Source organism: Nomascus leucogenys, chromosome 19, assembly GCF_006542625.1.
Source record: "Nomascus leucogenys isolate Asia chromosome 19, Asia_NLE_v1, whole genome shotgun sequence".
NCBI lineage: Eukaryota > Metazoa > Chordata > Mammalia > Primates > Hylobatidae > Nomascus > Nomascus leucogenys.
In genome coordinates, this window is record NC_044399.1 from 55147812 (window position 1) to 55172216 (window position 24405).

Consider the following 24405-nt stretch of genomic DNA (forward strand, 5'->3'; position numbering starts at 1 on the left):
GAACAACATGGCAAAACCCAATCTCTACAAAAAATAAAAATTAGGTGGGTGTGGTGGCATGGGCCTATAGTCCCAGCTACTGAGGGGCTAAGGTGGGAGGACTGCCTGCATCCCGGAGGCAGAGGCTGCAGTCGTCACTGCACTCCAGCCTGGGCAACAGAGCAAGATGCTATCTCAGAAAAGAAAAGAAAAACTGTGACTCAGAGGGGTGGGGGCTGCTGGCTAGGGCAGACTTTAGATGCTGTCCATAGCTTTGAACTTGCCGAAGGCGTGCATGGGACTCATGTACTTCTCTTACTGGCATTTGATGGAGATCACATGGGATGCCTTCACTGTTTGTACCACGATGTTCATCGTACAAACACAATGTTTAGCAATTCCTTGGCTGCTGGATCGGGGATACTGTGCTGTCCATCCTGGAGATGACAAGCTCCTCACTGAGGTTATGAACCATGGCCATGATTTTGCTGCAGATGTTGAGGTGGTGGCAGTAGAGGGTGATGTGCTGCAGGTGGGCTAGCAAGTGCGGTTTGCAGGCTGAGTCTGAGCAGTAGTTTGTAATGACAAAGTTAAGCTGATCCATCCTAGATCTTGTCTTAGCAATTTTCTTGGCTGCACTGATCTTGTTTGATGAATTTTTGAGCAGTCCTTCACATTGGGTAAAGTCAGTCATCTCTATCATTAGCATGTACATTACCATAAGTCTGCTTGGCCAGCATGATGATGTCATTGCCACTGTTTTCCCATTTGGACATGTCAGCATCCAGATTTCTCTTTTTTTCTTCTTCTAGTTGTCTGACTAAGTCATTTTACTCAACAATAAATTGCATTTATTGTCTGTCTTTCATGTCTCACTCTTCAGAAATCTGGAAATTCTTGTCTATGGGATAATTTTTTTAGATTAGATTTCCTGTTCCATAATGGTCTTTGTACATCTCACTGAAGAAGATGGAGTGAAGCTGCTATTAAGTTTTGTGCTTTGAACTGTTTTCTCTGAGAGCCAGGGATGGGTGGGACATGCCCTTAGGCATGAGGCACCATCTATCGGTCTTCTGAGCTAAACTGTTAATTTTCCCCTGAAATGATCAGATACCCAGACACTTATCCCACCTGAAGACATTTTCTGTTGCAAGTGATTGGCCTGCAGAAGGCAGGTGGAGATCTATAGTTAGTCAACCAGTCTGGTTGCTTCCCTTGAAGTATGCCCACGAATCTCGTTATTATGTTGGTGGCCCCTCCTGATCCCAGCTTCTGCCACCTCCAGATATAGAGCTCCCATGACATTGCTAGCACCTTTTGTAGTTGTGCCCCCTTCTGGGTTCTCACCTGTGAGATGGTGTGTGGCTTTCCCTCTTCTCTCCAGTCCTGTCTCTTCTCAGTGTCTTGAAGATTCCTCACAATGTCTGATTCTTTGAAGCTTCCATCTTGTTTTGGAGTGGAGCTGCATACTTACTAAATTTTAATAATTATCTTTTAAATTATTTTTAGTGCTGGCAAAACTAGAGCATATAACGTGTTTGGCTTAGAATATAAAAACTAGAAATAGTTCCTGGAATTTTATATGGTGGAAGTGAGAGGGTGATGGTTTACTACTTGTCAGCTTATGGAACTAAAATAATGAGAATTTGTACCATGACTGTGTGTTCCATAGAGAAACTATCTAGAGGAGGAAAGGATGAAGCTAAACAGAGGAAAGAGGGAAGGCTCTGAGAGCACAGACAGAGTGCAGTTCTCGAGGTTCCTGGAGCTACTCTGGTCCTTACTATTCTTTCTTCACTTTAGTGACCCATCCCAGGATCTCTGCAGTTTACTTCCCCCACCCTGGATTTTGCCCATCCCTCACTTTTTCTTTTGCTTAAGGTGCCATACCTGTCCGTCTATAAATACGAAAAATAAGCCTATCTCACCATCTCACGTGTGAGAATGCAGAGGAGGGCACAAATACAAAAGGTGCTAGCAATGTTGTGGGAGCTCTACGTCTGCAGGTTTGTTTTCCCTCTTTATAGCTGTACCTCAGAAAATAGTTTATCCTATTTAGGGGACCCTCTCAGTGGTTTCCTTCTGAATAACAATGTATAATGATCTCTGGGGAGCACATGAGCCTGAAATAACCTGCATCCAGTGCTAGTTTTGGGTACTGATAATGTTGAGCTTTACCTGTAATCAATCTAATCAATCTAAAATTGATTAGAAATATTGACCATTTTGTCATTGTTTCAAAAGACAAATTAATATAACTTTGGATGTTATAATAATACAGTAAAAGGTTTGCTTATGGACATCAGAAATATGCATCTCTAGGGTGAATGGGGAAAAATACCTGTTATATATTATGTGAATATCCTATGGCTTGGGACAAAACTTCCAGGGACAGTATCATATACAGATTCAAAAAAATGCTATACTGAAAAATGTAGAAATTACAATGATTCACTCTGGGAAAATTGTGTTGAATGATTTAGTGAAAGTGAGAATGCATCAGAAGAGTGTGATAAAGTGATTTAAAGAAATGCATAGTATTCATTATAAAAAAGTTATCCCGGTAGTTTCCTATTATATTATTTTATATATAATTTTAAATATAGAGTAAAAATAATATGAAGTATTGATACATAGGCATTTGACTATTTGACATAGATTTCTAAAAGCATGGATTTGGGGCTAATAATTTACTTTTTAATTTTAAAATTTCCTCCTTGGGAAAATGGAAGGCTGTAGTTGAATATACAAGGCAGTGGGTGTTGGGTGTCAATTGCTTGCAAGTCCTGTCTAATGTGTCAGGAGCCAGTGGATGGGTTATCTCTACAGGAATATAATCAATAAGGTGTGTATTCAGGTTGAGCTAACTGCTTGTCACTTTTTCTCTCCCAGGAAGTGCAGCTAAAGAAAATAGTCATTCTCTTCTTAAAGTATTAAGATCCAGGCCAAAGGAAATGGAATAGCTAGCAGCTGTTTAAAATGTGGGAAACATAGCACTGCTAACCAGTTATCCACTCCAAATGAGAAATGTGATGCGCTAGAAAACATAATGGAGAAACATGGTTGGGTTCTAGAGGTAAGTACATAGTCCCTCTGTGAAATTGAGGCATCTGATAATTTAGAGGGCATGAATTTCAGGAGCTGACCGAAGTGGGAAACCCAGGAAAGAGAAATACGTCTTATAAGGCCTCCAAGTGCACTTAGTTTTCTGCTAGTCTTTCTAGGAATGCAGATGCCTGGCAACTGAAGCACATAGAACCATCTATTCAAATCTGCAAATACTTGTTTAAAAAGGCTACTCAGAGGACAAAGCATATTTTCAAACTGTGAATTAGAAGCTTCAAATAGAATTGAAGCTCAGAAAAGATTATATGCCTCGAGGAAAGAACAGCCGTGTTCCTAATGATGTTTAGGTTCAAGTTCATAAATGCTCAAACTGGAGAGCCCGTAAAGCATCCAGCAGTTTGGTTGCTTTCTTCTGAGGAATGTGAACTGAATAGATTCTTTTTCTTTTAAGAGGAATCAGCTCTTGCTCTAACTGTTGGTCCACGGACTAACACATGTGTTAAGAAGAAACCACATATTGGCTGAAACTAATGGAGTCGCATTGCCTTTGATGTGGCCTGGCATAAAATTTGGTCCATAATGAGCAACAGACACCAACTCTGTCTAGCTCAGGCTTCAATGCTGGATGTTATTGGCAGGTTGAAATGCAGTTGCTAGGTGGCTGACTAGGGTCACCCAATTACTAAGGGAATCACTCCCATACACATGGCTGGACTAGACCTTGAGTGGTTTAAGCACTGAAAAAATTGTGTCTCTTCATATATGTAATCCAAATGGAAAACAGCACTAAACCACAAAGTAAGTAAAGTTTTTGCTATTCCCAAAATGAGTATTTTAATTCTTTTGAAATTTTGACATTTTAAAAACCTTTTTTCCTCCATTTTTGATGCCTTTGCCATGCTGGTGTTCAGTACATGCTGAATTTATTTAATGGACAAGTAAACACTTCACAAACACTAGCCTCACAGTGAATCACCCTTATATTGTGCTGAGGGGGATGTAACTTATTAAAACCTCAAAGGAGGGCAACTTGGTAGTATTAGCAAAATAAAACACGCACACGGTCTTTGGCTCGACAATTCTCCTTCTAGGAACTCATCTACAAAAGCACTCACACTTGTGCAAAGTAATACACATGCAAGGTTATTTAGCAAAATGATAGAAATAGTTTTCATACTCATAAAAAAATTAGACACATCGAGAGTGAACTGTTATAGATTTGTTTCTTTAAAAAATGAGAGAATTCTTTATGTATTTTAGAGGCATTATCTTTAAGATATAATGTTAAATAAAAAGCAAATGTTCAAGATAATATATATAGTGCCATTTGTGTAACATATGCATTTACTTCTGTATGTACAGAGCACTTCTGGAAGGACACATCAAAACTGGCAGCAGCATTTGTCTCTTAGGAGTGGAACTGAGGAGTTAGTTGGCCAGCAGAGATGAGAGAGGGGGTTATTTTTCACCGCATTTTTAATCTTTTGAATATTATAGCATTTATAACTAGCTTTCCAAAAAGGAATAAAATCAAATAATCTAGGAAAACTAATTTTTGTGTTAGCAAATGACAAACCACCATATGTCTTAAACCCTTGCGGCAATTTAATAGTTAAAACCATGGAAGGAAAAAAGGGGGAATGCCAACGATATGTTTTATTAAGAAAGGGAAAGATGGATTCTCAGATCTGATTCATATTACTGCACATGTGTTCCGTGGGCTATCAGTGTGGGCATCACCTGAGAGCTTGTTAGAAATGCAGAATTTCAGCTCCCATCCCAGACTCACTGAATTGGATTACACAGTTTAAGAAGATTCCTGGATTGAATACACGCTAAGGTGTGAAAAACACTGTTCTATATAACTCTTCCACTATTCCTCTGTGTCTATGGTACAGCTGTTTTTGTTTTGTTTTGTTTTGTTTTCTGAGACAGGGTGTTACTCTGTCGCTCAGTGCAGTGGAATTATCTCAGCTCACTGCAACCTCTGCCTCTCAGATTCAAGTGATTCTCCTGCCTCAGCTTGCCAAGTAGCTGGAATTACAGGCGCCCGCCATGACGTCTCACTAATTTTTGTATTCAGTAGAGACAAGGTTTTGTCACGTTGGCCAGGCTAGTCACGAACTACTGACCTTGAGTGATCTGCCCACCTTGACCTCCCAAAGTGTTGGGATTATAAGCCTGAGCCACTGCACCTGGCCTATTGCTGTTTTTTCTTTTTTTTTTTTTTTTTTTAACCAGTGTTAGGTGTTTGGGGACAAACTAAGCTTTGCTTGACCTGGCACAATTATTGACAGAAGCCAGAAATCTAACCTCATTTTTTTTTATATTCTTTCTCAGACTGTGTACTTTTTCCTCTACAGTATGCTGGCGATGACTGCTGGTTTTCTCTCATATTTGTTCTCTTCTTCTTCCTCAGTAATAAAACTCTTAACTTCTTGTTAGGCACATGGAAGACCATGTAATGGTTATATTCCTCAACCTCCTCATACCTAGATGCAGCCAAGTGACTAGGTTCTGGCTGAAGGGGTGTTTGCATCTCCTGGGACATGTCGTTAAAGAGAGGGGCTGTGCTCTTTTTGAATGTTCCTCCTTCATTTTTCCTGAAATAGGAATGCAATGTCTAAAGCCCTAGCAACCTTGGATAGCCTTGGGAGTTGGGAGTGGGAACCATGCTTAAAAAGCAACTGGAGAAAAGAAGCCTAATGCAACCATGAGATCCTGGAGCCTGACATACAGGTAAAACTCAACATTTACCTATTAATAATTAATGATGAGTTTCACATCTTGAAGGCGATTTTTTAATGTAAATAAAATTCTGAGGCTTTTGAATATAGATGCAAGAAGGCACCTGACTTCTGTGTGTGTGTGTGTGTGTGTGTGTGTGTGTGTGAGCACCTATTTGTGTTTGGAGCATCAGAGCTAATTGATGAACCATAATCAACTAAAAAGTCATGTTTATGGTATTAAGATACATCCTAATTATCATTAATACAATTTTCCTAGAAAAGAAAGATGAAGGAGGTAAAGTTGCAAGTGATTTCAGTGTAGTGGAAGGAAACTAATTAGGTAGGCGGGATAGACATGGCCTCAAGATGGTGACCCCTTATGCAGGAAGGTACCCCATGGTAAAGAAGGCCACCTGTGTGTGTGTCGTCAGGTGAATATGCTTTGTATGTGCATGAATTATATATGTGAGCCACACACACGTACACACACACCTATACACATCAATCAATTGCACATTTGCTCTTTCATTCAATATCTATTTTATTTCAGGTGCTAGGTAGGTGCTGCTGATATAAAGATAATAAAAACTAATGTTTATTGAGAAACTCATATTATTCAAGAATTATGTTGAAAGCTTTAGAGTATCCCATTAAATCCTCCCTAGAATACTTTGAGGAGGTATTTGAAATGAACATTTCTAACTTTTTAAAAACAAGAATGAATATAAACTTTTATTTTTCTTTCATTTCAACAAATAAAAGAGAGTTTCTAGTTTTAGCTCGACACAAATTGAACTAGAATCAAATTTATATCTGTCAGAAAAATAACAAGTAGGTGACCGTTTAGTTTTTAAAATTTTTTGAATTTTTAATTTTTGTGGGTACATAGTAGGTGTATTTATTTATGGGATACAGAAGATGTTTTGATACAGGCACGCAATGTGAAATAAGCACATCATGGAGAATGGGGTATCCATCCCCTCAAGCATTTATCCATTAAGTTGCAAACACTCTTTAAGTTATTTCAGAGTTAGCTTACTATTGACTATAGTCACCCTGTTGTGCTGTCAAACAGTAGGTCTTATTCATTTTTTCTAACTTTTTTTTTTAATACTCATTAACCTTCCCACCAGATAACCTTTTAAAGTAGAGGCTTGTCTTCAAAGCTTGAAACATGTGGCTCAAAATATTGTGATATGTGTTACTAGAGAAACAAGTGTGATGCCAGAATTAGGGTTATAGCTGACACAAAACAAGTTGTATCTGTTTCTCGAAATTGCGATGTCAGTAGGCATGCCACTTGTATCTTCAGAAAAGAATAAGTTGTTAATAACTGAACACATTAACTCAGTTTTGAGATAAATTAATAATCTTGCCTTTGGGTAGGAATGTGGACGTATTATTTATGAATATTAATTTTTCCTGAACCATTTTAGAGGAATATGAAAACATCACACCTCTCTGTCCTTTAATACTTCGGTGTGTATTTCCTAGAAACAAATACCTTCTCTTTCATAATCAGTATAATTACAAATAAGCAAATTTAACATTTATGGATTATGATGATGTAATCAGCAGTCAATATTTGAATTTTGTCAATTGTTTCCAATATGTCCTTTATATCAAGGGTTCTCAATCCACAGGCCGTGGACTAGTACTGGTCCTGGCCTGTTAGGAACCAGGCCACACAGCAGGAGGTGAGCCGCAGGCCAGAGAGCATCACCGCCTGAGCTCTGCCTCCTGTCAGGTCAGCTGCCGCATTAGATTCTCATAGGAGCAAGAACCCTATTGTGAACTGCACATGCGAGGGATCCAGGTTGTGTGCACCTTATGAGATTCTAACTAGCCCCACCACCATCCACTCCCAAAAAATTGTCTTCCACGAAATAGGTCCCTGGCGCCAAAAAGGTTGAGGACCAGCACTTTGTAGGTATTCCTCTTCTTCCTGCATCTGTCCTGGCTCAAAATCCAGTCCTGGATCGTGCATAGCATTTTTTGGTCCTGGCTCTCTGGTCATTTAACTGGAACAATATCTCAGGCTTTCTTTGTCTTTGCTGACCTTGACATTTTTGAAGAGTGCAGGTTAGTTATTTTATAGTCTCTCAACTTGAGTTTGCCTGATGTTTTCTCATTGTTACATATTACTTTGGTATTTTTATTTTTGCAGGATTAGCACTGAAGTGATGTTGCAGCAATATCAGTCTGCTTATCCCAACATTTGGCAATTTAATTTTGATCACTTGGTTGAGATGGTACCCATAACATTCCTCCACTGTGAAGTTACTATCTCCCCTATGATTAATAAATTGATTATGGAAGATTCTTTAAGGCTATTTGAATATTCAGCTCTTTAGAATGCTTTCACACATGAATTTTTAGCAACTATTGATGATTTTCTAATTCTTTCTATAATTATTAGTTGCTATTCTATTGTAAGGAAGTGTTCCTCTCTGCATTTATTGATTGTTGATATATGTATTCATATTAGCATGGACACATGGATTTTACTTTACTCAGTGGATTATAATTGCTTATCATAATTACTTATTTTGAGGCTCAAATTTCCCCAGATTTAACCTGTGGTAAGCTGTTGTATCTTTTTTACATAATTCTGTGAGCACTTCTTTACCTTCTGCCACAGGAAGATGTTCTGTGTTCATTATATATATTTTTTCTGCCCTTGTCCTGAAATTAGCCTTTTCTCCAAGTGCATTAGTTCCTTTTGGTGGAAAATGCTATTTAGAAATAAAGATCTAGGTACTATGTGTGCACATTGCCCTGATGTGTCATTGGTCCTATGCCCCCTCAGGAGACAAAGCTAAAAAAAAAATACAGATATATAAATAAGTACACACATATCTATATTTATTTGCCTATTTATCTATCTATATAAAAATCCTTCAAGTTCAAGCTGACTGTTCTAATCCAACATTGCATACTACATTTTCATCTCTTCTTTTTCCATACTTGTAATTTCTTTAACAATGAGAAAACTGGCTCGAATTGTCTTGAATATATTTATACATTTGCTCAAACCAAGAAGACACAAGGAGTGGTTTGATAATCTCTAATCCATACTTCTGTGCAAAGCAAATATAACAATTATATTAAAATTTGCCAATTTCCTTGAGGTAAATTTCACATATAATGAAATGTGCAAATCTTAAGAGGACTATTTGATGAATTTTTATGAATGTGTGCACTTATGTAACTCAAACCTGTATCAAGATACAGAATGTTTTTATCATGCCAGAAAGATTTCCATGTCCCTTCCCATGCAGTGTCCCTCCTGCCCAGATAACTATTTTTCTGATCTTTTTTTTTTCCACCATAGATTAATTTTACCTGCTTTGGAACATTATATAAATGGAAGCACTCAATATATACATTTGCATACATAGCATAATGTCTGTGAGATGAATCCACGATTTTGCATGTGTCAATAGTATCAGTAGTAGTTGCTTTTTGTCTGAGTAGTAGTTTGGCTAAGTTGTTGGAATATATAGAATACAATTTTTGGAGTCTATTCTCCTCTTAGTGGACATTTGGGTTGTTTATAGTTTTAGGTTATTATTAGTAAAGTTTCCATGTACTTTCTTGTATGAGTATGTTTGTGGACTTTTCATTTTTTGGGGGGATGAATACCTTGGCATTGAATTGTTGGATCATAAAGTAGGTGTATTTTAACTTTATAAAACTGTCAACATTTTTGTTAACTTTTTTGGTGTTATTCTTTTTATTTTCAGACATTCTAGTAAATGTGTAATGGCATTATGTAGTGGTTTTAATTTTAGCTTATCTGATGACTAATGATATTGATAACTTTTTTGATTATGAGCTATTTTTATATCTTCTTTTGTGAAGTGTTTGTTCAAGTATTTCACCTATATTTTAATGGGGTTTTTGTCTTTTTAATATTGAGTTGTAAGAGTTCTCTATAGATTCAGATGCAAGGACTTGGTCAAAAAGTACTTGGTCAGAAAGGTCAAAAAAATTGTCTCCTATGTTTTCTTCTTGAAGTTTTACAGTTTCAGGTTTTAAATTTAGCTTTCTGATCCACTTTGAATTAATTTTTGTGTATGCTGTGAATTATAGGTAAAAAATCCATATGTTTGGTATATGGACATCTAATTTTTCCACACTATTTACCGAAGACTTTCCTTTCTCAGTTAAATTACCTTTAAGCTTTTGTCTGTCTCACTTGATCACATTTGTGGATCTATTTCCGGGCTATATTTTGTTACAATATTCTATGTTTCTATCTTTTCACCAATACCATATCACCTTTATTGTGATATCTTTTTAGTATGTCTTGAAATCAGCTTGTGTAAGCCCTTTAACTTTGTTCTTTTTTTCCAAACTTATTTGGCTATTCTAGTTGCTTTGCTTTTCCATATAAGCTTAGAAGCTTAATAATTCTACTGAAAATCCTGTTGAGATTTTGATGGAGATTGCAATGAATCTGTAGATTAATTGGAAGTTAAGTGATATTTTAACAATGTTGAGTGATCCAAAGAGTGTTGTTTCTTTTCCCCCAGAAATGGATCTTGAATTCTGTCCAAACTTTTTCTGTGTTCATTGAAATGATTATATAGCTTTTCTCTTTACTCTCTTAATCTGTGAATTACATTAATTGATTTTCAAATGTAGAGCCAACCTTTCTATCTTAGGAATAATACCACGTGTTCATAATCTATTACCTTTTAAATATATTTCTGTATTTGATTTGTTAATATATTGTTGAGGATTTTTATAAGAGATATTGTAAAGGATGGTCACAAGTTTATGTCTTGTATAACATTCTTTATGCCTGAAGAACTTCCTTTACTATTTCTTGTAATGTAAGCCCTGTCAGAAATGAATTGTCTCAGCTTTTGAAAGCCTGAAAAATTATTTTACCCTCATTTTTCAAAGACACTTTTACTGCACATAGAATTATGGCTAACAATATTTTCCTTACATACTTTAAAGATGTCGCTCCATCATCTTGCTTGCACAGTTTCTGACAAGAAGTCTGTTCCTCTTTATGAAATGATTTTTTTTACTCTGTATGTCTTTGATATTTCATCTACAGTTTTGGTCTTCAGAAGTTTAAATATAGAGGGTCTTCTGTTGGCTTTGCTCCCTGTCATAGAAAACTAAAAACAAATATACAACAGTGAGATTTTTACCAGCAACAACCTAAAGCTCAAATATGAGGATGAGACAGTTCCCAGGGCCATAGAGAAGTGGAAAAATGAGTAGATGGGAGGAGAATAATAAGACTTTTACATTTGCATTACCATTCCCCATATTCTGCTCAGCACCAACACACAGAAAATCTCCACCTAACTCACCGTTTCTTCACGGGAAGAAGTGAAATTGAGGTAACCAATTATCTTTTCCACCTTCTTGGGTTCCCTGGCAGGAGACATTTTTTTTTACCTTAAACCACAGGAAGCATCATGAGTGCCCCAAAGAGAAATATCTCTGAGGACAGGCTGGGACAAAGCGGGCAGGTAGGACTACCATCCCCATCCCTGGAGACTCTGCTTTGCAACTTGGCCAAAGGAGACACCAAATCAGAATGGCTGTTCAGTGGCACTATGCTGTAGGAGGTATGGTTCACAGGTCCCTGAACATGAACCCCTGGCCAGCCTTTCCACACTGCCAGATAATCCCTTTGGACCTACCATATTTGGAACAGGCAATGCTCCAACTATTTAATAGAGCCATGGCAAATGTGGTCTAAAGGGACTATCTAGAGCTGAAAAGGAGGCAGAGACATAGTGGTAAAGGTTTACTAAGCAGATATACTAAATGAAAACCAAAACAAGCCTGTCAGAGAATTTAGGGATTAATAACTAATCCTAAAATGCAAAGACATAAATAAAAACTCACAAGAAACGATAACAAACAAGGAACCACAAACTCCCCAAAAGGACAAAGAAAAAATCCAGTGACTGACCCTAACAAGAAGGTGATTTGTAAGCTCTCTGAACAAGAGTTCAAAATAGCAATTTTAAAAAAACTTGGTGATCTTTAAGATAATACAGAAAAGAAATTCAAAAATGTATCAGAAAAATTGGACAAAGAGATTAAAATAAAAAAAAACACACAGAAAGCTGAGAACTGAGAAATGCATATGCTGAACTGAAGAACTCTTTAGAGGCTCTAAATAGCAAAATGAACTAAGCAAAAGAAACAATGAATGAACTCAAAGACCTGTTATTAGAAAATACACAGTCATAGGAGAAAAAAGAAGAAAGAATGAAAGGAGCAAAGACTGCCTGCAAGATATTAAAAATTGGGGTGGAGCCAAGATGGCCAAATAGGAACAGCTCCGGTCTACAGCTCCCAGCCTGAGCGACACAGAAGATGGGTGATTTCTGCATTTCTGTTTGAGGTACCGGTTTCATCTCACTAGGGAGTGCCAAACAGTGGGTGCAGGACCGTCGGTGAAGTGCACTGTGTGTGAGCCAAAGCAGGGCGAGGCATTGCCTCACTCGGGAAGTGCAAAGGGTCAGGGAGTTCCCTTTCCTAGTCAAAGAAAGGGGTAACAGACGGCACCTGGAAAATCGGGTCAGTCCCACCCTAATACTGCGCTTTTCCAACGGGCCTGGAAAACGGCACACTAGGAGATTGTGTCCCGCACCTGGCTCGGAGGGTCCTATGCCCACGGAGTCTCGCTGATTGCTAGCACAGCAGTCTGAGATCAAACTGCAAGGCCGCAGCAAGGCTGGGGGAGGGGCGCCCGCCATTGCCCAGGCTTGCTTAGGTAAACAAAGCAGCCAGGAAGCTCGAAGTGGGTGGAGCCCACCACAGCTCAAGGAGGCCTGCCTGCCTCTGTAGGCTCCACCTCTGGGGGCAGGGCACAGACAAACAAAAATTCAGCAGGAACCTCCGCAGACTTAACTGTCCCTGTCTGACTGACAGCTTTGAAGAGAGTAGTGGTTCTCCCAGCACGCAGCTGGAGATCTGAGAACGGACAGACTGCCTCCTAAAGTGGGTCCCTGACCCCCGAGCACCCTAACTGGGAGGCATCCCCCAGTAGGGACAGACTGACACCTCACTTGGCCGGGTACTCCTCTGAGGCAAAACTTCCAGAGGAACTATCAGACAGCTGAATTTGTGGTCTCACGAAAATCCGCTGTTCTGCAGCCACCGCTGCTGACACCCAGCCAAACAGGGTCTGGAGTGGACCTCTAGTAAACTCCAACAGACCTGCAGCTGAGGGTCCTGTCTGGTAGAAGGAAAACTGACAAACAGAAAGGACATCCACACCAAAAACCCATCTGTACATCACCGTCATCAAAGACCAAAAGTAGATAAAACCACAAAGATGGGGAAAAAACAGAGCAGAAAAACTGGAAACTCTAAAAAGCAGAGCACCTCTTCTCCTCCAAAGGAACACAGTTCCTCACCAGCAACGGAACAAAGCTGGATGGAGGATGACTTTGACGAGTTGAGAGAAGAAGGCTTCAGATGATCAAACTACTCCGAGCTACAGGAGGAAATTCAAAACAATAGCAAAGAAGTTAAAAACTTTGAAAAAAAATTGGACAAATGGATAACTAGAATAACCAATGGAGAGAAGGGCGTAAAGGAGCTGATGGAGCTGAAAGGCAAGTATCGAGAACTACGTGAAGATTGCAGAAGCCTTGGTAGCAGATGCGATCAACTGGAAGAAAGGGTATCGCTGATAGAAGAGGAAATGAATGAAATGAAGCAAGAAGGGAAGTTTAGAGAAAAAAGAATAAAAAAATGAACAAAGCCTCCAAGAAATTTGGGGCTATGTGAAAAGACCAAACCTACGTCTGATTGGTGTACCTGAAAATGACGGGGAGAATGGAACCAAGTTGGAAAACACTCTGCAGGATATTATCCAAGAGAACTTCCCCCATCTAGCAAGGCAGGCCAACATTCAGATTCAGGAAATACAGAGAATGCCACAAAGATACTCCTCGAGAAGAGCAACTCCAAGACACATAATTGTCAGATTCACCAAAGTTGAAATGAAGGAAAAAATGTTAAGGGCAACCAGAGAGAAAGGTCGGGTTACCCACAAAGGGAAGCCCATCAGACTAACAGCTGATCTCTTGGCAGAAACTCTACAAGCCAGAAGAGAGTGGGGGCCGATATTCAACATTCTTAAAGAAAAGAATTTTCAACCCAGAATTTCATATCCAGCCAAACTAAGCTTCATAAGTGAAGGAGAAATAAAATACTTTACAGACAAGCAAATGCTGAGTGATTTTGTCACCACCAGGCCTGCCCTAAAAGAGCTCCTGAAGGAAGCACTAAACATGGAAAGGAACAACCGGTACCAGCCCCTGCAAAAACATGCCGAATTGTAAAGACCTTCAAAGCTGGGAAGAAACTGCATCAACTAACGAGCAAAATAACCAACTAACATCATAATGACAGGATCAGATTCACACATAACAATATTAACTTTAAATGTAAATGAGCTAAATGCTCCAATTAAAAGACACAGACTGGCAAACTGGATAAGGAGTCAAGACCCATCAGTGTGCTGTATTCAGGAAACCCATCTCACGTGCAGATACACACATAGACTCAAAATAAAGGGATGGAGGAAGATCTATCAAGCAACTGGAAAACAAAAAAAGGCAGGGGTTGCAATCCTAGTCTCTGATAAAATAGACTTTAAACCAACAAAGATCAAAAGAGACAAAGAAGGCCATTACATAATGGTAAAGGGATCAATTCAACAAGAAGAGCTAACTATCCTAAATATATATGCACCCAACACAAGAGCACCCAGATTCATAAGGCAAGTCCTGAGTGACCTACAAAGGGACTTAAACTCCCACACAATAATAATGGGAGATTTTAACACCCCACTGTCAACATTAGACAGATCAACGAGACAGAAAGTTAACAAGGATATCCAGGATTTGAACTCAGCTCTGCACCAAGTGGACCTAACAGACATCTGCAGAACTCTCCACCCCAAATCAACAGAATATACATTTTTTTCAGCACCACACCACACCTATTCCAAAATTGACCACATAGTTGGAAGTAAAGCTCTCCTCAGCAAATGTAAAAGAACAGAAATTATAGCAAACTGTCTCTCAGACCACAGTGCAATCAAACTAGAACTCAGGATTAAGAAACTCACTCAAAACCGCTCAACTACGTGGAAACTGAACAACCTGCTCCTGAATGACTATTGGGTATATAATGAAATGAAGGCAGAAATAAAGATGTTCTTTGAAGCCAACAAGAACAAAGACACAACATACCAGAATCTCTGGGACACATTCAAAGCAGTGTGTAGAGGGAAATTTATAACACTAAATGCCCACAAGAGAAAGGAGGAAAGATCCAAAATTGACACCCTAACATCACAATTAAAAGAACTAGAAAAGCAAGAGCAAACACATTCAAAAGCTAGCAGAAGGCTAGAAATAACTGAAATCAGAGCAGAACTGAAGGAAATAGAGACACAAAAAACCCTTCAAAAAATTAATGAATCCAGGAGCTGGTTTTTTGAAAAGATCAACAAAATTGATAGACTGCTATCAAGACTAATAAAGAAGAAAAGAGAGAAGAATCAAATAGATGCAATAAAAAATGAAAAAGGGGATATCACCACTGATCCCACAGAAATACAATCTACCATCAGAGAATACTACAAACACCTCTATGCAAATAAACTAGAAAATCTAGAAGAAATGGATAAATTCCTCGACAAATACACCCTCCCAAGACTAAACCAGGAAGAAGTTGAATCTCTGAATAGACCAATAACAGGTTCTGAAATTGTGGCAATAATCAACAGCTTACCAACCAAAAAGAGTCCAGGACCTGATGGATTCACAGCCGAATTCTACCAGACGTACAAGGAGGAACTGGTACCATTCCTTCTGAAACTATTCCAATTGATAGAAAAAGAGGGAATCCTCCCTAACACATTTTATGAAGCCAGCATCGTCCTGATACCAAAGCCTGGCAGAGACATAACCAAAAAAGAGTATTTCAGACCAATGTCCTTGATGAACATTGATGCAAAAATCCTCAATAAAATACTGGCAAACCGAATCCAGCAGCACATCAAAAAGCTTATCCAACATGATCAAGTGGGCTTCATCCCTGGGATGCAAGGCTGGTTCAACATACGCAAATCAATAAATGTAATCCAGCATATAAACAGAACCAAAGACAAAAGCCACTTGAGTATCTCAATAGATGCAGAAAAGGCCTTTGACAAAATTCAACAACCCTTCATGCTAAAAACTCTCAATAAGTTAGGTATTGATGGGACGTATCTCAAAATCATAAGAGCTATTTATGACAAGCCCACAGCCAATATCATACTGAATGTGCAAAAACTGGAAGCATTCCCCTTGAAAAGTGGCACAAGACAAGGAGGCCCTCACTCACCACTCCTATTCAACATAGGAGACTCCAGAAAATCCTGATTCAGAGGTCAACACTCTCAAAAATCAAAGGTAGATAAGCCCACAAAGATGAGAAATAATCGATGCAAAAACACTAAAAACTCAAAAAGCCAGAGTGCCTCTTCTCCTCCAAGTGACTGCAACACCTCTCTAGCAAGGGCAGAGAACTGGTCTGAGGCTGAGATGGTGGAAACATAATTGAGGTTTTTGCATTGTTGAAATTTGCATTCGATATTGGAATACATTCCTAAGTAAATGTGTTTATGTTATATATGATTTTAATGCACATTTCTTGCTTTATGTTTTTTTGCAAATGACTTATTACTTGCTGTTTATTTTATACTTATCTTAGAGTATGGAAATGATGTTAGACAAAAAGGAAATTTGAGCGATTTTATTATTCGAGTTCAAAATAGGTTGTAAAGCATTAGAGACAATTTGCAACATCAACAACACCTTTGGCCCAGGAATGACTAATGAGTGTACAGTGAAGTGGTGGTTCAAGAAGTTTTGCAAAGGAGATGAGAGAAGCATAGTGGCCGGCAATCAGAATTTGACAATGATCAATTGAGAGCAATCATTGAAGTTGATCCTCTTACAGCTACATGAGAAGTTGCTGAAGAACTCATTTGGCATTTGAAGCAGGTGAAAAAGGAGGTGAAAAAACTTGATAAGTGGATGCCTCAGGAGCTGAGCGAAAATCAAAAATATCATTTTGAAGCATTTTCTTCTCTTATTCTATGCTACGAGGAATCATTCTCAATCAACTTGTGATGTGTGATGAAAAGTGGATTTTATTTGACAACTGGTGATGACCAGCTCAGCGGTTGGACTGAGAAGTGCCAAAGCACTTCCCAAAGCCAAACTTATACCAAAAAAAGTTCATGGTCACTGTATGGTTGTTTGCTGCTGGTCTGATCTACTATGGCTTTCTGAATCCCAGTAAAACCATTACATTTGAGAAGTATGCTCAGCAAATCGATGAGATGCACTAAAAACTGCAATGCCTGCAGCCATTGGTCAATAGGAAGGGTCCAATTCTTCTCCACGATGATGCCCAACTGCACATTGCACAAACAGTGCTTCAAAAGTTGAATGAATTGGGCTACAAAATTTTACCTCTTCCATCATATTCACCTGACCTCTTGCCAACTGACTACCACTTCTTCAAGTATTTCAACAATTTTTTGAAGCACTATTTATAATAGAAAACACATGGAATCAACCTAAATGCCCATCAATTATAGATTGAATAAAGAAAATGTGGAACATATATACAATATGGAATACTATGCAGCCAGAAAAAGGAATGAGATCAGGTCCTGTGTAGGGACATGGATGGAGCTGGAAGCCATTATCCTCAGCAAACTAACACAGAAGCAGAATACCAAATACTGCATGTTCTCACTTATAAGTGGGAGCTGAATGATGAGAACACATGGACACATGGGGGAAAACAACATACACTGGGGCCTGTCAGAGGTTGGAGTGGGGGGAGGGAGAGCATCAGGAAGAATAGCTAATGGATGCTGGGTATAATACATAGGTGATGGGATAATCTGAGCAGCAAACCACCATGGCACTTGTTTACTTAGGTAACAAACATGCACGTCCTGTACATGTACCCCTGACTTAAAACAAAAGTTGAAGAAAAAAATTAAAATAAAAAATTACAAACCTGGCAGGGCACAGTGGCTCATGCTTGTACTTCCAAGTCTTTGGGAGGCGGGGGTGGGAGAATCACTTGAGGCCATGAGTTTGAGACCAGCTTGGCCAACATAGCAAGACCTCATCTCTACAAAAAATAATTTTTTAAAAATTAGCCACGGGTGGTGGTATATACCTGTAGTTCTAGCTACTCCAGTTCAGAGGCTGAGGCAGGCAGATGGCTTGAGCCCAGGAATTCAAGTTACAGTGAGCTATGATCATGCCACTGCACTCTAGTCTGGGTGATAGAGTGAGACCATGTCTTTAAACAAAACAAACCAAAACAAAACAAAACAAAAACCTGCATATATCCCAGAGAACTGACAACTTACATTCACACAAAAAGCTATACATTAATCTTCATAGCAGCTTACTTGTAATAACCAAAACCTGACTGAAATGCCTTTCAAAGGATGAATTAATAAACAAACTGCAATATTCATGTAATATAATACTACTCAGCAATAAATATGAACAAAATATTTATACTACATGGATGAATCCTCAAGGAATTATGCTGATTGAAAATCCCAAATGGTTACATACCATATTATTCCATTCAGATAATCTTACTGAAATGACAACATTTACAAATAGAAACAGATTAATAATTTCTAGGTGTCAGAGATGGGAGATGAGGAGCAATGGAAAGGAGTAACGTGAGTGTGACTATGAGAGGGCAAAATAAGGAACCTTTGTGGTGATGACACTATTCTGTATTTTGATTGTATCAATGTCAGTAATCTGGTTGTGCTATTTTACTGTAGTTTTGGAAGATGTTACTATTGAGGGAAACTAGGCAAAGAATGCACAGGATCTCTTCCTATTATTTTTTTAAAATGCATATGAATCCATGATGGTCTCAAAATATAAAATTTAACTTTAAAAATCCATTATTTACTATCTGATCCTTAAAAATTACATATTATATATAATTTATATATTATGTTAATTATATTTATATAAAATATATTATATATAATTTATATATTATATTAATTGTATTTATATAAAATATAATTATATATAATTTTAAAGGGTCAGATAGTAAATATAATGGATTTTTAAAATTAAATTTTATATTTTGAAACCATCATGGATTCACATGCAGTTTTATGGAAATAAATAAATATATATAAAATATACAAAATATGCCTGTAAAATTATCTGGTGGATATGCCACCCATCCTTTCCTCTAGATGGCAGTTCTCAAAGAGTTCTCTACAGAGACCTTTTCAGAGCATTTAAGTGTCAATACTATTTGCGTATTAATACAAAGACCAATTATACTAAGTATACACTAATGTAGGCATTACTAATGTAGGTATACTAATGTAGGCACCTTGGAGATATTGTGGGTTCAATTCCAGACCACCACAATAAAGCAAATATCACAATAAAGCAAGTCACATTGAAAAAAAGAAGTACTAGCGATTTTTGTACATTGATTTTGTATCCTGAGACTTTGCTGAAGTTGCTTATCAGGTTAAGAAGCTTTTGTGCCAAGACGATGGGGTTTTCTACATATAGAATAATGTCATCTGCAAACAAAGGTAGTTTGACTTCCTCTCCTCCTATTTGAATGCACTTTATTTCTCTCTTGCCTGATTGCCCTGGCCAGAAATTCCAATACTGTGCTGAATAGGAATGGTGAGAGAGGGCATCCTTGTTTTGTGCTCGTTTTCAAGGGGAATGCTTCCAGCTTTTGCTCATTTCGGTATGATGTTTGCTGTGGGTTTGTCATAGATGGCTCTTATTATTTTGAGGTATGTTCCTTCAATATATAGTTTATTGAGAGTTTTTAACATGAAGGGATGTTGAATTTTATCAAAAGCCTTTTCTGCATCTCAAGATGGATTAAAGACTTAAATGAAAAACCCAAAACTATAAAAACCTGGAAGACAACATAAGCGATACCATTCAGGACATAGGCACTGACAAAGATTTCAGGACAAAGATGCCAAAAGCAATTGTGCCAAAAGCAATTGTAACAAAAGCAAAAATTGACAAATGAGATCTAATTAAACTAAAGAGCTTCTGCACAGCAAAAGAAACTCTCAACAGAATAAACAGATAACCTGAAGAATGGGAGAAATATTTTGCAAACTATACATCTGACAAAGGTCTAATATCCAGCATGTATAAGGAGCTTAAACAAATTTATAAATTTATAAGAAACAAACAAACAACCCCATAAAAAAGTGGGCAAAGGACATGGACAGATACTTTTCAAAAAAAGACACACATATGGCCAACAATCATATGAAAAAAAGCTCATCACTGATCATCAGAGAAATGTAAATCAAAACCATAATGAGATATCACCTCACACCAGTCTGAATGGCTATTACTAAAAAGTCACAAAAAGCAGATGCTGGTGAGGTTGTGGAGAAAAGAAAGCAATTTTACGCTGTTGGTGGGAGTGTAAAATTAGTTCAGTCTTTGTGGAAGACAGTGTGGCAATTCTTCAAAGACCTAAAGACAGAAACACCATTTGATCCAGAAATCCCATTACTGGGTATATACCTAAAGGAATATAAATCATTCTGTTTTAAAGACACATGCATGTGTATGTTCATTACAGCACTATTCACAATAGCAAAGATATGGAATCAACCTAAATGCCCATCAGTGATAGACTGGATAAAGAAAATGTGGTACATACTTAGAAATAGAATTACTGGGTCATGTGGTAACTCTAAACTTTTTGAGGAACTGCCAAATTGTTTCCCAAAGTGGCTACACCATTTTATATCCCCACTAGCAATGTATGAGAGTTCTAATTTCCCTGTATCCTTGTTAATATTTGTTATTGTCTGTCTTTTTGATTATAGCTATCCTGAGAAGTGTGAAGTGGTTTCTAAATGTGATTTTGATTTGCATTCCCTTAATGACTAATGATGCTGGGCATCTTTTCATGTATTTATTGGCCATTTGTATATATGCTTTGGAAAAATGTTTATTCAGATTCTTTGCACACTTAAAATTTTGGAGGGAAAATTATTAATTCACTAATAATTGTGTAGATTTATCAGGTACAATGTGATGTTTTGATCTATGTATACATTACAGAAATGTTCAATTAAGTTATTAATGTATCCATGAACTCACATATTTATCTCTTTTTTTGGTGAGAACATTAAAAATCTAGGTAAGCAATTTTGAAATATACCACACATTATTACTAACTGTGGTCACTATGCATTTTAATATATTACTGAAACTTATTTTTCCAATCTAACTAAAACTTTGTATCCTTTGATCAGCATCTTCCCTCTCTTCCTCTCTCCCTCTTACCCTTAGCCTCAGGTAACCACCCTTCTACTCTCTGTTTTTATGAGATTGATTTTTTCAGATTCCACATATGTGTAAGATCATGTAGTATATGTATTTCTGTGTCTGGCTTATTTTATTTAAAATAATGTCTTCCTGTACCATCCATGTTGTTGCAAATGATATATTTCTTTCTTTTAAAAGCTGTATAGTATTCCATTGTGTATATATAACATATTTACTTTGTCCATTCATGTGTTAATGGAAACTTAAGTTGATTCCATATCTTGGCTATTATGAATAATGCTGAAAATAGGAGTGCAGATACCTCTTCAACATATCAATTTTATTTCCTTTGGATACTGATATGGTTTGGCTGTGTTCCCACCCAAATCTCACCTTGAATTGTATTAATCCTCATGTGTCAAGGGCAAGGCCAGGTGGAGATAATTGAATCATGGAGACAGTTTCCCCCATACTGTTCTTGTGTTAGTGAATAAGTCTCACAAGATCTCATAGTTTTATAAATGGGAGTTCCTCTGCACAAGCTCTCTTGCCTGCTGCCATGTAAGACCTTACTCTGTTCCTCATTCTCCTTCTGCCATGATTGTGAGGCCTCCCCAGTCATGTAAAACTGTGAGTCAATTAATCCTCTTTCCTTTATAAAGTACCCAGTTTCAGGTATGTCTTTATCAGTATCATGAGAACAGACTAATACAGTACATTGGTACCAGTAGAGCGGGGTGCTGCTGTTAAGATACTCAACAAATGTGGAAGTGACTTTGGAACTGGGTGGCAGGCAGAGGTTGAAATACTTTGGAGGGCTCAAAAGAAGACAGGAAAATGTGGGAACGTTTGGAACTTCCTGGAGACTTGTTGAATGTTTTTGACCAAAATGCTGATAGTGATATGGACAATAAGGCCCAGGCTGAGGTGGTCTCAGATGTAGATGTGGAGCTTGTTGGGAACTGGAATAAAGGTGATGCTTGTTGTGTTTTAGCAAAGAGACTGGTGGCCTTTTGCCCCTGTCCTAGAGATCTGTGGAACTTTCATCCTGAGGTAGATGATTTAGGGCATCGTGGGGAAGAAATTTCTAAGGAGTGAAGCATTCAAGAGGAAGCACCGCAGGAAAGTTTGGAAAATTTGCAGCCTGATGATGCAATAGAAAAGAAAACCTTATTTTCTGGGGAGAAATTCAAGCCTGCTGCAGAAATTTGCATGAGTAATAAGGAGCCTAATGCTAATCTCCAAGACAATGGGGAAAATGTCTCCAGGGCATGTCAGAGACCTTTGTGGCAGCTCCTCCCATCACCAGCCCAGAGATCTAGGAGGAAAAAATGGTTTCCAGGGCTGGACCCAGGGGCCCCCTGCTGTGTGCTGCCTCAGGACCTGTTGTCCTGTGTTCCAGTTGCACCAGCTGTGGCTATAAGGGGTCAACGCACAGCTCAGGCTTTCAGATGTTACAATCCCAAGCCTTGGTGGCTGTATTAGTCTGTTTTCATGCTGCTGATAAAGACGTACCTGAGACTGGGTAATTTATAAAGAAAAAGAGATTTAATGGACTCACAGTTCCTCATGGCTGGGGAAGCCTCATAATCATGGTGGAAGTTAAAAAGCATGTCTTACACAGTGGCAGGCAAGAGAGAATAACTAAAGAAAGGAGCTTCCCCTTATAAAACCATCATCAGATCTCATGAGACTTATTCACTACCACAAGAACAGTATGAAGGAACTGCCCCCATGACTCAATTATCTCCCACCAGTTTCCTCCCACGACACATAGGAATTATGGGAGCTACAATTAAAGATAAGATTTGGGTGAGGACACAACCAAACCATATTTATTTTGTACCTGGCCCCTCCCAAATCTCATGTCCTCACATTTCAAAACCAATCATGCCTTCCCAACAGTCCCCCAAAGTCTTAACTCATGTCAGCATTAACTCAAAGTCCACAGTCCAAAGTCTCGTCTGAGGCAAGGCAAGTCCCTTTCACCTCTATGAGCCTGTAAAATCAAAAGGAAATTAGTTACTTCCTAGATACAATGGGGGTAGAGCCATTGGGTAAATACAGCCATTCCAAATGGGAGAAATTGGCCAAAACAAAGGGGGCTACAGGCCCCATGGAAGTCTAAAATTCAGTGGGGCAGTCATATCTTAAAGCTCCAAAATGATCTTCTTTGGCTCCATGTCTCATATCCAGGTCATGCTGATGTAAGAGGTGGGCACCTATGGCCTTGGGTAGCACTGTGCCTGTGGCTTTGCAGGGTACATCTCCCCTCCTGGCTGCTTTCATGGGCTGGCATTGAGTGTCTATTGCTAGTAGATCTACCATTCTGGGATCTGGAGCATGGTGGCCCTCTTCTCACAGCACCACTAGCCAGTGCCCCAGTTGGAACTCTGTGTATGGGCTTCAACCCTACATTCCCTTTCCACACTGCCTTAGCGGAGGTTCTCCATGAGGGTCCCACCCCTGTAGCAAACTTCTGCCTGGACATCCAGGCATTTCCATGCATCCTCTGAGATCTAGGTGCAGGTTCCCAAACCTAAATTCTTGACTTCTGTGCTCACCCCTGCAGCAAACTTCTGCCTGGACATCCAGGCATTTCCATGCATCCTCTGAGATTTAGGTGCATGTTCCTGAACCTAAATTCTTGGCTTCTGTGCACTGGCAGGCTCAACAAGTGGAAGCTGCCAAGGCTTGGTACTTGAACCCTCTGAAACCATGGCCTGAGCTGTACCTTGGCCCCTATTAGCCATGGCTAGAGCAGTTGGGATGCAGGACACCAAGTCCCTAGGCTGCACACAGCAGGGTGGCCCTGGGTCTGGCCCATGAAACCATTTTTTCCTCCTAGGCCTTTGGGCTTCTGATTGGACAAGCTGCCGTGAAGACCTTTGACATGCCTTGGAGACATTTTCCCCATTGTCTTGGGGATTAAAATTTGGCTCCTCATTACTTATGCAAATTTCTACAGCTAGCTTGAATTTCTCCTCAGCAAATGGGGTTTTTCTTTTCTATCACATTGCCAGTCTGGAAATTTTCCAAAATTTTATGCTGTTTCCCTTTTTAAAACTGAATGCTTTTAACAGCACCAAGTCATGTCTTGAATGCTTTGCTGCTCAGAAATTCCTTCTGCCAGATACCCTAAATAATTTCCCTCAAGTTCAAAGTTCCACAGATCTCCAGGGCAGGGGGAAAATGCCACCAGTCTCTTTGCTAAAACATAGCAAGAGTTACCTTTA